Below are 12,385 nucleotides of genomic sequence, written 5' to 3'. Positions count from 1 at the left end.
AAATAAATAAATAAATAAAGTTTGCTATGAACCCTCATGATAAGCTCTCATATGGAAATGATGAATAGTTGCTCTGCCATGACTAGTTCTCAAAAGTGAAATCTCTCTCAAGTTTAAGTATGACTGTTATGAATTAAGATTTGCTCTAAACCTGAACTTGTGGGAAGAAGTCTTGATCTATAGTCTATGTCATTAACGGATATGATATGGAAAGGTTGAGCTGCTGTTTATCTGTTCCTAGAGATGCTAGAATTATGGAGAATTTTATCTTTGAAAATATTTAAAATGTTGCATGATGAGTTCCTTTATGATGAGAGTTTAAAATCCTACCACAGCCATATATATATATGCTTATTAGACTATGAACCATACATTCACTTTTTACTTCTTATGAGCATTGAGTGTGGTCAAGCTGTGTAGACCCTTAGGAGCTTGTCATGCGGTCAAAATCAAGATTCACTTGCACGTTCACTCATACATGCTACCTCTACTCCAAAAGTACGCATCCACATACATCCACTCCTTTCCATCTCCAGATTCACCCAAAATTATTCTACTCCTATCCAGGAGAGAATAGCCAAAAAGATTATCCTACCCTGTTACTCCCCGTGAAATAAATGCTCCAGATATTTTGGTTACTACCACTTGCAACATCATTCTAGGAGGGTGAGTGCTCTGAAAAAAGGGAAGAATACGAGGAAATAAAAAGGGGCAAGTGCCCGAAACCTTGAGGAAAAGAAAAAGTGAGACGAGAGGTAAAAATGGACAAGTGTCCGACAGTAGAATTAGGGGTACAAGATACCCACCTGAGAGAAAAGAAAAAGAAAATATAGAGCATCTCATTCTCCTCAAAAAGTTATAAAGTGCAAGAAAGGTGTGTATCCCCTCAAAAGGGCAAAAGTAGAATTAGACTTTCACCATTGTTTTCACCATTATCACCATCATCACCATACACCATTCATTCGCCACACATGCACATCTTGATTTGACTTATTGACTTGTTTCTCTGGATCCATGGTTTGACTATGCAATAAATGTCTTGTAAGTATGTATTAGTTGTCTCCCACCTATGAGCTCCAGATATCAAAACCTTGTTAGAGTAGGGTGAGAGAGAAGGCAATATCATTATGCCTCATACCAAAAATACCACATACTTTGAGAGAAGGCATATATCATCACTGCCTTGGTAAGGATCCAGACATACCACAAAAGAGAGACTAGAGAGAGTCATACAAGGAATCTCTGAGTTTTATTTTGAAAATCTACAAAAACTCCAGAGCTATAGTTGATCAAAGAATACGAGACATGGCGCTTGACTTGACTATTCTATCTTTTAACTGCTCGAGACACAAGTGACGGTTGCAAGCCCCATGGTGAAAGGTAGAATGAGTAAGTTTTAAGTCTTAACAGTTTACTTTAACTCAGAGATGAGATCTTGTTTGAACGCATGTGTACCTTTAAGGCATAAAACCACTGCAGAAACTCTTGAGTCCATCCTTGCTCAGGGACGAGCAAGAGGTAAGCTTGGGGGAGTTGTTGACGGTCCTTAAGTACCAAATATAATCAGCAAATAAACAAAGAAAAGGATCCAAATACAACCAACACCTAAACTTAGGGTTTTATCTGACAGAATTCCATGAGTTTTGGTGTTTGTCTATTTCTGTAGGGGGTTATCAGGAAATATGGAGGAAAGGCCTACACGTCAGGTTTACATAGAGATATTAACATGCCGCGCAATTTTCTATCATCTAGAAGACTCCAGAAGCCATGGGAACGAACGGGAAACCGAGCGGGCTCGGGGGCAGGGCGCCCGCCCTCCCCCCTTGGGCGCCCGCCCAACTACAGAGTCCAATCAGGACTCTCTTCGGGGATTATGCTCCACCGACCTAAAGGATCAAAAAATGACCGTTCAATCAATGTCGGTTTGATCTGACGGCCCAGATTCACTTGAGGGGACTATATAAGCAGCCCCCCTGGCCCCTGGAGGAGGCACCCCTTGATCATTATTCATTATTCATAGACAGAGCAAAAGCTAGGGTTTGGAGATGAGAGCTCTCCTCTCATCTCTAAACTAGAGTAGATCTAGATAGTAGCAAGATGGAGAGCGAGGGAGGATTGGAGGAGAGGCCGGCCTGTCGGTTCTTCCTCCGGTTGTACTTCGCCATGATCAAGCTCTAATCAAGCTTGCTCATGGGATGACTCTGGTAATCTACTTATAATTCATTATGCAATTACTAATCATGTATGTTCTAGTTCATAACTCTTTTGAGTACTTCTAATCTATAGGACCCTATAGGTTAGAGTTGTAGTATAGGTGTAAGCGTGGTGCTTAGACCTAGATTACTTGTGGATATCCTCTGTCTAGCTGGATCGTGTGGTAGGCCGCGTAGGTGACAGTTACGTTCGTCCCCTGTAGTCCACCTCCTGTTAGCAGGACGGGTAGGGTTTATCGGCCTATGGATAAGCATCTTTTGTGGTGTATTCTTATCACGTGGTTCGTCCCAGACATAGACATACCCCTTTGAAGTAGAGAAACCACAGTTATTCTCTCTATTCTGCTACCATCACCCGTATACTAGATTGCTCAACTCTCTATTCCCCTATTATCACCCATTATTATCTTACCTTTAATATTGTTCTTATTCAATTCTATCATCTTTCCTATTTACACTTATCTATCTATCTTGGCTAAGTTAGAGCGTAGTTGGTTCTCCCGTTTCCTTGTGGATACGATAAAACCTTTATCCAGGTAAAAGCTACAACGGTATCCGTGCGCTTGCGGATTATCTGTGTGCGTATAAATACCATAGTACACTCTAGTGCCATGCTGGGGATGACAACCTAGTATTCAAGTGGTGTTAGCAAGTGTCAACTGGACGCGTGGGGAGTCTTGGTTGACTCCAAGACCCTTGGGGTTGCTTGGATTCGGCCCATTTTCTCCGTGACGCATGGTACTCGTTGAAATCGCCCGATCTCCCAATGTACCTTATCTTAGGCCGTCTCCTCGCACTCCTGATCTTAGTGTATTCTTTCTTCTAGCATGTCGTATGCGCTTTTCCCTTGGTTGATTTGGTCGATTGGAGGTAATTTCCTTGTTCATCGGTGCCGCCGGTGGTACCGGCCCCTGCGAGCAAGGCAGTTCCTCCCATCGCCTTGATCGATTCCTTGCAGCATTCTAGTGCATTCTTTTAATCTCTTCTGCTGCCCCTCTTTGTGGTGTTGCAGCATGGATTCCGGGAAGCGCAAGAACCCTCCCCGTGGTGCTCGCCCTAGATCCAGTGATGCTGGCGGTCGGTCTGCGGAACGGGCAGTGCGTGGCCGTAGGACTCCTTCCCGTGGTCAGGGTGTGGCTGGTGCTTCCACCGGTGATGAAGGCATTCCTGCCCCTCTTCACACCCACAGTGTCCCGTGTCCGCCTCTCTCTCACCGTGACAGAGTTCGAAGTCAAGCCGTGCCTGATCCTGTGCAAGAGGAAGGACGGGCCATGGACCCCAATGTCCTTCGTCGATCGCCCCTACATCTCAGTGAGGTTGGTGCTCGCCGGACTCTCTCATGGCATCCTCAATTCAATGCCCATGTAAGGAGGCCCTCTATTCCCTCTGGCACCCAACCCTGGCTTGGTATTGCTTACAAGAAGCACCTTGTGGACTTAAGAAATCAGCGCAGCGAGAACCCATACAAGTTTATCAAGTTTGAGGGAGTTGAGGAGCGGTTTTGGTCACAGTTTCACAATGATTTCTATGAGTCCGTTATCTACAAGGCCAGCAAAGTCACCAAGAATGGTCCACTATTTCAGCACAAGTATGTGGTCCTCAAGTCCTTGAAAGAATTCAATCACCTTGAGGTCAATGCTTTGATTCACAAGCTTGAAGAATGGCGCATCCTTCCCCTTATGACCCTTGAGAAGAATTGGAATGAAGAGATCATCTTTCAGTTTTGGGCAACATTGTGGGTGGATCAAGCTTCTAGGGTGCTGCATTGGATGACTCAAGGTGTTCATTATCGCCTTGACTTTATCACCTTCTCTCGCTTGCTTGGTTTTGATCATGCGGATCATGATGCACCCTGGCTGTCTAACATCTTTGCTGAGGGGATTTCTGAGGCTGATCTCGATGCTGCTGAAATGTACAAGCCTGGAGCTCATTCGGATTTCAAGACCACTTAGTTGAAGCCATTTTTCTATGTACTGAATAACCTGATTCGTTACACCATTGATATGACCATGCCACCAAGCAAGATGTCACAAGCTCCAAGTCAAGCTACACCCACTCAAGTTTCACCTACACCGACACCAGCTCAAGTCATCAATGGACCGATTACACGTAGTCGTGCAAAGAAGCTACAACAAGAGGTCCACGCGCTACTTTGTGAGATTCATTTTAACATTAATGAGAATTATATACTACCTAAGTGTTGTACCTTGATTGTACTCAGGTATATAGAAGAAGAGAAGGAAGAATCGGACCATGAAGAACGGACCAGTGCAAGTTCCAGAAGAAGTCAAAAACGGACCAGTGGAAGTAAAAAATGGACCAGTGCAAAGAGTCTTCATAACTTTTTACTCACAAAAGCTATGAAGGTCCATGAGCACTTGTTGGAAAGCTTGACGAGTCTCCTTTCCAATGAATCTAGTGGCGACCAGTTTGGATAAACCATAATGCCTGCAGACCAGAATTAGTACATACTGCTCAGAAGGTCAACAGTCTGTCGTGACAGAATGTTGGTACAACTTGCCAAGTAAAACTGTACCAATCTACAACGTTTCATGCTGGTTGGCATATATTTCTAGAAAGCCCTTTGAGTCTAGTTTCACACCCAAGAAACGGTTCATCATTTGGACTTCCCAATAAAAACTTATGGTCAGTTTATTGGAAACTGCTCTAGAGGCCAACAGTCACGCGAAGCCACTTCGGGAATCCATTTCGAGGGGACCTTTCACATTGCCTTCCCTCATAAACTCTATTTCGTTTTCATACCTATCTAGCAGGGTTGTTGCTAGTATAAATACCCTTTTGCTCTTGTGATTTTCTCGCGGGATTACATAGGCGGCGGCTTCATCCACTCCCAATTGGTGCTCCTACACCCTTCAAGGTATTCCTTGATTGATTGTAGGCTGTTTTGGTTGGTTCCTTGAGAGTGTGGTTGGGCGAATCCTCGATTCAGGTTGCCGGTTAAAGACGGTGGTTGGCTTCGAGTTTTATTTGCCAGGTTGCACTAGTTATCGCTGCTTGCAGCAAGTTATCCGGCTGTTCTTCAGCTAGTTATCGGTGTTCATCCTACGTCGTGAAGATCGGGACAACGTGTCGCATCATCTGGTATCAAAGCTTTCGTTACCACGGTAGGAATTTTATCCCTAGCTACATATATATTTTGCTTCGTCCTATCTACCAAAAAGCCAGAAAAATATATTGTTTAGACCTTTGTTTCAATCTGTTATTTTAGTGAGTTCGGTTAAGTCGCAGTCCATTAGAGTATTTGTTTTAGTTGCTGATCATTTATCCTTCGCGTGTTCTTTGTACCTCTTTTATATCTAAAAATCCCCACAAAAAAATCTCTATAGCCTATATCATCCTTTGTGTTAACTTTGATCCTATCTAGCTACTAGTTGTTGTTTTATTTTTGTCTTTAGTTGTGCAAGTATCATAATCTGATCCCTGTTTTTAGTTCTATATATATAAAAAAAGGTGTGTCAAAAAAGAAAGAAAAGAAAGTGCAAAAAAAAGTGAAGTGAAAAAAAAAGTTGAGAAAGGTTCAGAGAGAAAGTCTGAAACATTAGTTGGTTATGTGCACAAGTGCTGAGAGTTTCATCAAGTTCTACAACCAGTTTGCTATCTTTGTTTGGTGCAAAACTTTGGTTGGGTCTGATTGCAACACTTGCATCCCAATCATACTCTTTGTTTGCATCAATTCTGAAATTTCTTTGCGTGTGTGTGATCTATTTATACACTTCGAATCTTTTGACCAGCACTAGGCAGAGAACTTCTAGTTTGGATGGTTACTTAACTTTACAACAACTAGAATTCAGATTGCATTCCTTGTGTATTACTCCCCACCAAGATCCACATAAAAAACCATCGTAATCGGTACTCTCTGTTCTTGTATTCGCCTCGCCATCACTTTCAGTTGCCACCACACATTTGTTTTCCTTATAATCTGCAGCAGAGGAATTCATAATAGCCTTGGTGGTTAGAGAGGTGAGTTGTGAGGGCCACCCAATTTTCATATTCCACAAATACAAATTATTTGTATTCAGCTAACCTTACAGGAAGATGGGTGATGGAATAGAGGATTGTGTCACTTTGGCACAATTTAATGAACTCCGACAAAGCATAGAAGAAAAGCAAGATAGGTTGACACAAGATCTTCAGAACCTAATGACTTTTGATAATTGAAATACAGAACCGCTTTTGTTTAGCTGTGTGCTAGCAAATATTCAGAGAGTGATCTCTACCCCTTGCTCTTGTGATTTCCTCGCGGGATTACATTGGCAGCGGCTTCATCCGCTCCCAATTGGTGCTCCTACTCCCTTCAAGGTATTCCTTGATTGATTGTAGGCTGTGTTGGTTGGTTCTTTGAGAGTGTGGTTGGGCGAATCCTCGATTCAGGTTGCCGGTTAAAGACGGTGGTTGGCTTCGAGTTTTATTTGCCAGGTTACACTAGTTATCGCTGCTTGCAGCAAGTTATCCAGCTGTTCTTCAGCTAGTTATCGGTGTTCTTCCTACGTCGTGAAGATCGGGACAACGTGTCGCATCATCTGGACAAAGGAAAACCTATGAGCTGCTAGAAGATCATTTTTATTGGCTCAAGATGAGAAGAGATGTCATCAGATTCGTGGAGCGATGCGTTACCTGTCACAAAGCTAAGTCTAAACTGAACCCTCATGGTTTATATACTCCTTTACCTACTCCTAAAACTCCTTGGGAAGACATAAGCATGGATTTTGTCTTGGGGTTGCCTAGAACTCAGAAAGAAAAAGATTCAATTTTTGTTGTGGTTGATAGATTTTCAAAGATGGCTCATTTTATTCCTTGTAACAAGAGCGACGATGCTTCACATATTGCTAATTTGTTCTTCAGGGAAATTGTGCGGTTGCATGGAATGCCTAGAACCGTTGTATCTGATCGTGATGTCAAGTTTGTGAGCTATTTTTGGAAAACATTATGGGCAAAGCACGGAACCAAGCTTTTGTTCTCCACCACTTGTCACCCTCAAACCGATGGACAAACTGAAGTGGTGAATCACACATTGTCAATGTTGCTGCGAACTATGGTGAAAAAGAACCTGAAGGTTTGGGAGGAATGCTTGCCACATGTGGAGTTTGCATATAACAGGGCAGTGCACTCTACCACTAATATGTGTCCTTTTGAAATTGTATATGGGTTCAAACCTATTGCTCCGATAGATTTGTTGCCCCTTCCATTACAGGAAAGAACCAATATGGAAGCCTCCAAGCGTGATGCATACATCAAGAAGGTATACGAGAAGACCAAGGAAGCAATTGAACTCAAGGCAGGATGCAAGGCTGCAAGTATGAACAAACATAGGAAGAAGGTGTTATTTGAACCCGGGGACTTGGTGTGGATACACTTGCGCAAGGATCGTTTTCCTCAGCAGCGCAAATCAAAATTGCTGCCACGAGGAGATGGTCCTTTCGTGTTCTTGAGAAGATCAATGACAATGCATACAAGATTGATCTTCCTGCAAGTTATGGTGTGAGCAACTCCTTCAATGTTGCTGATCTCTCACCATTCACAAGTGAAGACACTTTAGAGTCGAGGATGACTCTTTTTCAAGGGGGCAGGATGATATGACCATGCCACCAAGCAAGATGTCACAAGCTCCAAGTCAAGCTACACCCACTCAAGTTTCACCTACACTGACACCAGCTCAAGTCATCAATGGACCGATTACACGTAGTCGTGCAAAGAAGCTACAACAAGAGGTCCACGCGCTACTTTGTGAGGTTTATTTTAACATTAATGAGAATTATATACTACCTAAGTGTTGTACCTTGATTGTACTCAGGTATATAGAAGAAGAGAAGGAAGAATCGGACCATGAAGAACGGACCAGTGCAAGTTCCAGAAGAAGTCAAAAACGGACCAGTGGAAGTCAAAAACGGACCAGTGCAAAGAGTCTTCATAACTTTTTACTCACAAAAGCTATAAAGGTCCATGAGCACTTGTTGGAAAGCCTGACGAGTCTACTTTCCAATGAATCTAGTGGCGACCAGTTTGGATACTCCAAAATGCCTGCAGACCAGAATTTGTTCAGACTGCTCAGAAGGTCAACAGTCTGTCGTGACAGAATGTTGGTACAACTTGCCAAGTAAAACTGTACCAATCTACAACGTTTCGTGCTGGTTGGCATACATTGCTAGAAAGCCCTTTGAGTCTAGTTTCACACCCAAGAAACGGTTCATCATTTGGACTTCCTAATAAAAACTTATGGTCAGTTTATTGGAAACTGCTCTGGAGGCCAACAGTCACGCGAAGCCACTTCGGGAATCCATTTCGAGGGGACCTTTCACATTGCCTTCCCTCATAAACTCTATTTCGTTTTCATACCTATCTAGCAGGGCCATTGCTAGTATAAATACCCCTTTGCTCTTGTGATTTCCTCGCGGGATTACATAGGCAGCGGCTTCATCTGCTCCCAATTGGTGCTCCTACTCCCTTCAAGGTATTCCTTGATTGATTGTAGGCTGTGTTGGTTGGTTCCTCGAGAGTGTGGTTGGGCGAATCCTCAATTCAGGTTGCCGGTTAAAGACGGTGGTTGGTTTCAAGTTTTATTTGCTAGGTTGCACTAGTTATCGCTGCTTGCAGCAAGTTATCCGGCTGTTCTTCAGCTAGTTATCAGTGTTCATCCTACGTCGTGAAGATCGGGACAACGTGTCGCATCAACCATTGACCCCAAGTTTGGAGATTCTATTCACCTTCGTCTTGATGCTTCCAAGATCTTGGCTCGCTTTGGTGCTAATGGTGGCCGCTTTGGTGTCTCGGACTTCATGTGGAACAAGATTGTGGATGCGTCCGTTGATCCTCACAAGTATTTGCCCTATGCTCCCTATCTGATGCATATCATTGAGCAAGTTTCTGGAATGCAGTTCTCCGACCCTTGTGCTCATGCTCCGGTTCGTGCCAAGCACTTGGGTGCTCCTCATGCTCCACCTCTCAGTCCTGCTGGTGCTGCTACTCCCGCTGGTGATGTTCCTGCTGCTGGTGCTGATGATGCTCAAGAGGAAGCTGTCCCTCCTCCGGACAGCGGTCGTGGACGCCGTAGCCCTACCCATCATGCGCTGCAGCGGTTCTTTTCTTATTTTTGCTATTGTCAGAAGAAGACCGATCAGCGTCTCCGTCTTCTTGAGGAGAAGGCAGCTTGTGGCAGAACCTTCTAAGTGTTTGGGCCCACCGACACCTGTCATTGTCCTGAGGACCTCTGACGGTGATGTCGGGGATCCTCCCACTTTAGAAGTCCGATGAGCATCACTAGACGCTCATTCCACAACTACCTGTGGCGTATCAAGTGAACTCGTCCTGACCACTAGCGATGGTCAATTAACGAGAACTTCTTCTTCTCTTCTTTACAGGATAGCAAGTGGCCACCTTAACACCAGGATCACTCGTTGCGAAGACATTGCAGTATCACAGACGACATAAGATCAAAATAATAGTTCAGAGTAAACAGTGGAAGTATTACATAACTTAATTTACAAAAGGAGTTCGTCCAAATAGCAGAGTGTTATTACAAGCCAGGTCTAGCGGAGCAACTTCAACTTTAACACAGAGATTACAAATTTACAGACCCTGCCCATGGGTCACGCTCACTCTTCCTCGTCGTCAACCTCGACGACGGACACACAACAGGGTTCGAAGCAGGTCGGCTCCTGAGCTTCACCTGCAACAGGGGTTATAAAACCCTGAGTACGGGAGTACTCAACAAGACTTACCCGGTCGGAAAAGAGGAGAAGTTAGGGATGCAGGCTTAGGGTAGACAAGGGGTGGCTGAGCAAGGAGCCAAAGTGTTTTGCTAAAAAGCTTACTAATAGTGCATCCTTACTTTCAAGTTTTACCCGCGAATTCCTCTCCTTAAGAGGTCGAGGAGTTCGAGGACAGTCTATCTAGTTGCCTCCCACAGACAAGTCTGTAAGTTCCTAGTCCTTAATCAAAGTATTATTTATCCAACGGCCATAGCTTCATGTCACTCTGAGTCCGGGAATTGGGATCCGAACCTCATGAGACATTTCCCCCTTTCCTCATTTTACCACTTAGTTGCATATTTAACTACGATGAGGGTCAGTGGATTGAGTCTCCCAATCGGGGAGCAACGACAATTCGAACCGCTTAGCAATCCAGCTGGAGTTCCTAACCACCCGACATATGTAGAACCAAATCTTGCATATGTCAACCCAAATCAAGCTCTTCCCAAATTTGACCAGGTTCGTGGCACCCGAGAGCATAGTACTCCACCATCCTACAGCCGATCTAGATGTTTCCCGGTCATCTCAGATCCGTAAGGTGGGTACACACTACTCTCGCCATCGCTCCACGCCCAGTGCGCGAGTAGATGTTCGCATCGAGGGATCACAGGACCAGGCTTACCGAGGGCAAGTGGCTAGTACTATAAGTTCTCAACCCAGCGGGCCATCAACGGACCGGTCCTTAACCGACACAGTTGGAGACACTACTTTAAGACTCCATTCTTAAAGCAAGTCCACCGACCGGTCTCAAGTTGAAACATCATTGACCATAAGAGTATTCCACAACAACCCTTCAAACTTTCTTGTTTGCAAACCTATCTAGTAGCAGGGCTAAGCATCACTACGCAGTTTTAAACAAAACAGGTGCCAAGGACAAGATAACAGATATCAAGGTAGTAAATGCAGCAAGTAGGTTAACCCAATTCTCAACTACCTAATGCAGCATTTTCAATTCATAAGTGATAAAGGATTTAAAACATTCAAGGAGGGGTTAATGCATCCGGGGCTTGCCTTGGTTGCAGGGCAGAGAGGGACCCTCGGAGACTTCCCAAGTCTCGGATCCGACTTCCTCGAACGGAGCACCGACCTCGGGGTTCGGTTCAACGGTCGCTCCTTCGGTCACGTGCACTATACGCAAAATGATGGATGCTCATGATATGCGTATGACAGATATGTAAGAAGGACCAAATTAAGTATAATTGGTCTTCTCGGTGCAACACAGACTAACTAAAAAGTAAAGTTGTTTAACATCTTAGTGTCTTTACCCAAGAGGTTGCATCTGTAAATTAAGGTTTCTCTTAATTCATAATTATCCTAAATTAACTAATTATTAATCCTATTTACCTTAATTAACTCTTAATTAATCATTAATGACAGTAATTAAGCATTAATGCCAAACAATAATTAAATGCCAAAGGCCATTAAGGTTAATGACCTTAGGTCATCACACAATCCCAAAATCACTCAACCCTAATTATGAGAATTTAACTAATTATTATCTAATTATTTTGGAAGTATTATTTAATTACTAAATAGGGGTTTAATAATATTTCATTCAAACCTTATCCAAATGCCACCAAATTTTCTGTGGAGCCAGGGAATAATATTCAGAGGCATCCCACAAATTTTGGTGATTTTTGGACATATCACTAAATTATTAAAATTCATAGAAGTTTTATTCATTAAATAAAAGAGGCAATTTTTATACACTTGCAAACTACCAGAAAAGGAAACCTACTATTTTTCTTATGTTCTACTTATTCCATGGAACCTATACAGAAATTTTCATCATTTTTGGAGCAGCACATAATTTATTACACAACATCAAACATAAATCAAAAATTGCAAAAAAAAGAAAAAGAAAAAAAAACAAAACTATGCCGCGAGCGGCCCAGGAATCCGGCCTGTAGGCCGGCCCGCTCCCGCTCGGCCCACGCGGGCGCTGCGCGCGTTTCCCCCCTCTCAGGCGGTCGCTGACGGGCGGGTCCCGCCCGTCAGATCCTCCTCCTACCTCCCGTCATCGGCTCGGCCGACTTCCTACACGCCGTCGGTGAGCCTCCGGCTCCAGTGGCGGGGTGGTTTAGCGTCTACGGCCCCTTGCGCATACTCTGGGACCCTCAGATCAAGCGCTATCCCTCTCTAAGCCCCTTGCCCGCGTCCATGGCGGACGGCGAGGCTATCGGCGCGGGCACCGGCCACTACAAGCGGGTAGAACACGAACCAACCAACGCATAAGCTTCAGGGGCTCACCACGACACCGACAAGGTAGAACGCGGCGGTTGAAAAGCTCGGGGAAAGGCTGGCCACGGCGAGGTGCTTGCGGCGGCGCTTCGGCCGGAGTTGGAGAGGGGAATGGCTCGGGTTGGAGCTACAGTAGGGTAGAGCGTGTGTCTGGGGGCGCAATCG

The sequence above is a fragment of the Sorghum bicolor genome, chromosome 8, assembly GCF_000003195.3.
Source record: "Sorghum bicolor cultivar BTx623 chromosome 8, Sorghum_bicolor_NCBIv3, whole genome shotgun sequence".
NCBI classification, from domain to species: domain Eukaryota; kingdom Viridiplantae; phylum Streptophyta; class Magnoliopsida; order Poales; family Poaceae; genus Sorghum; species Sorghum bicolor.
Note: the sequence above shows the minus strand (reverse complement) of the source record.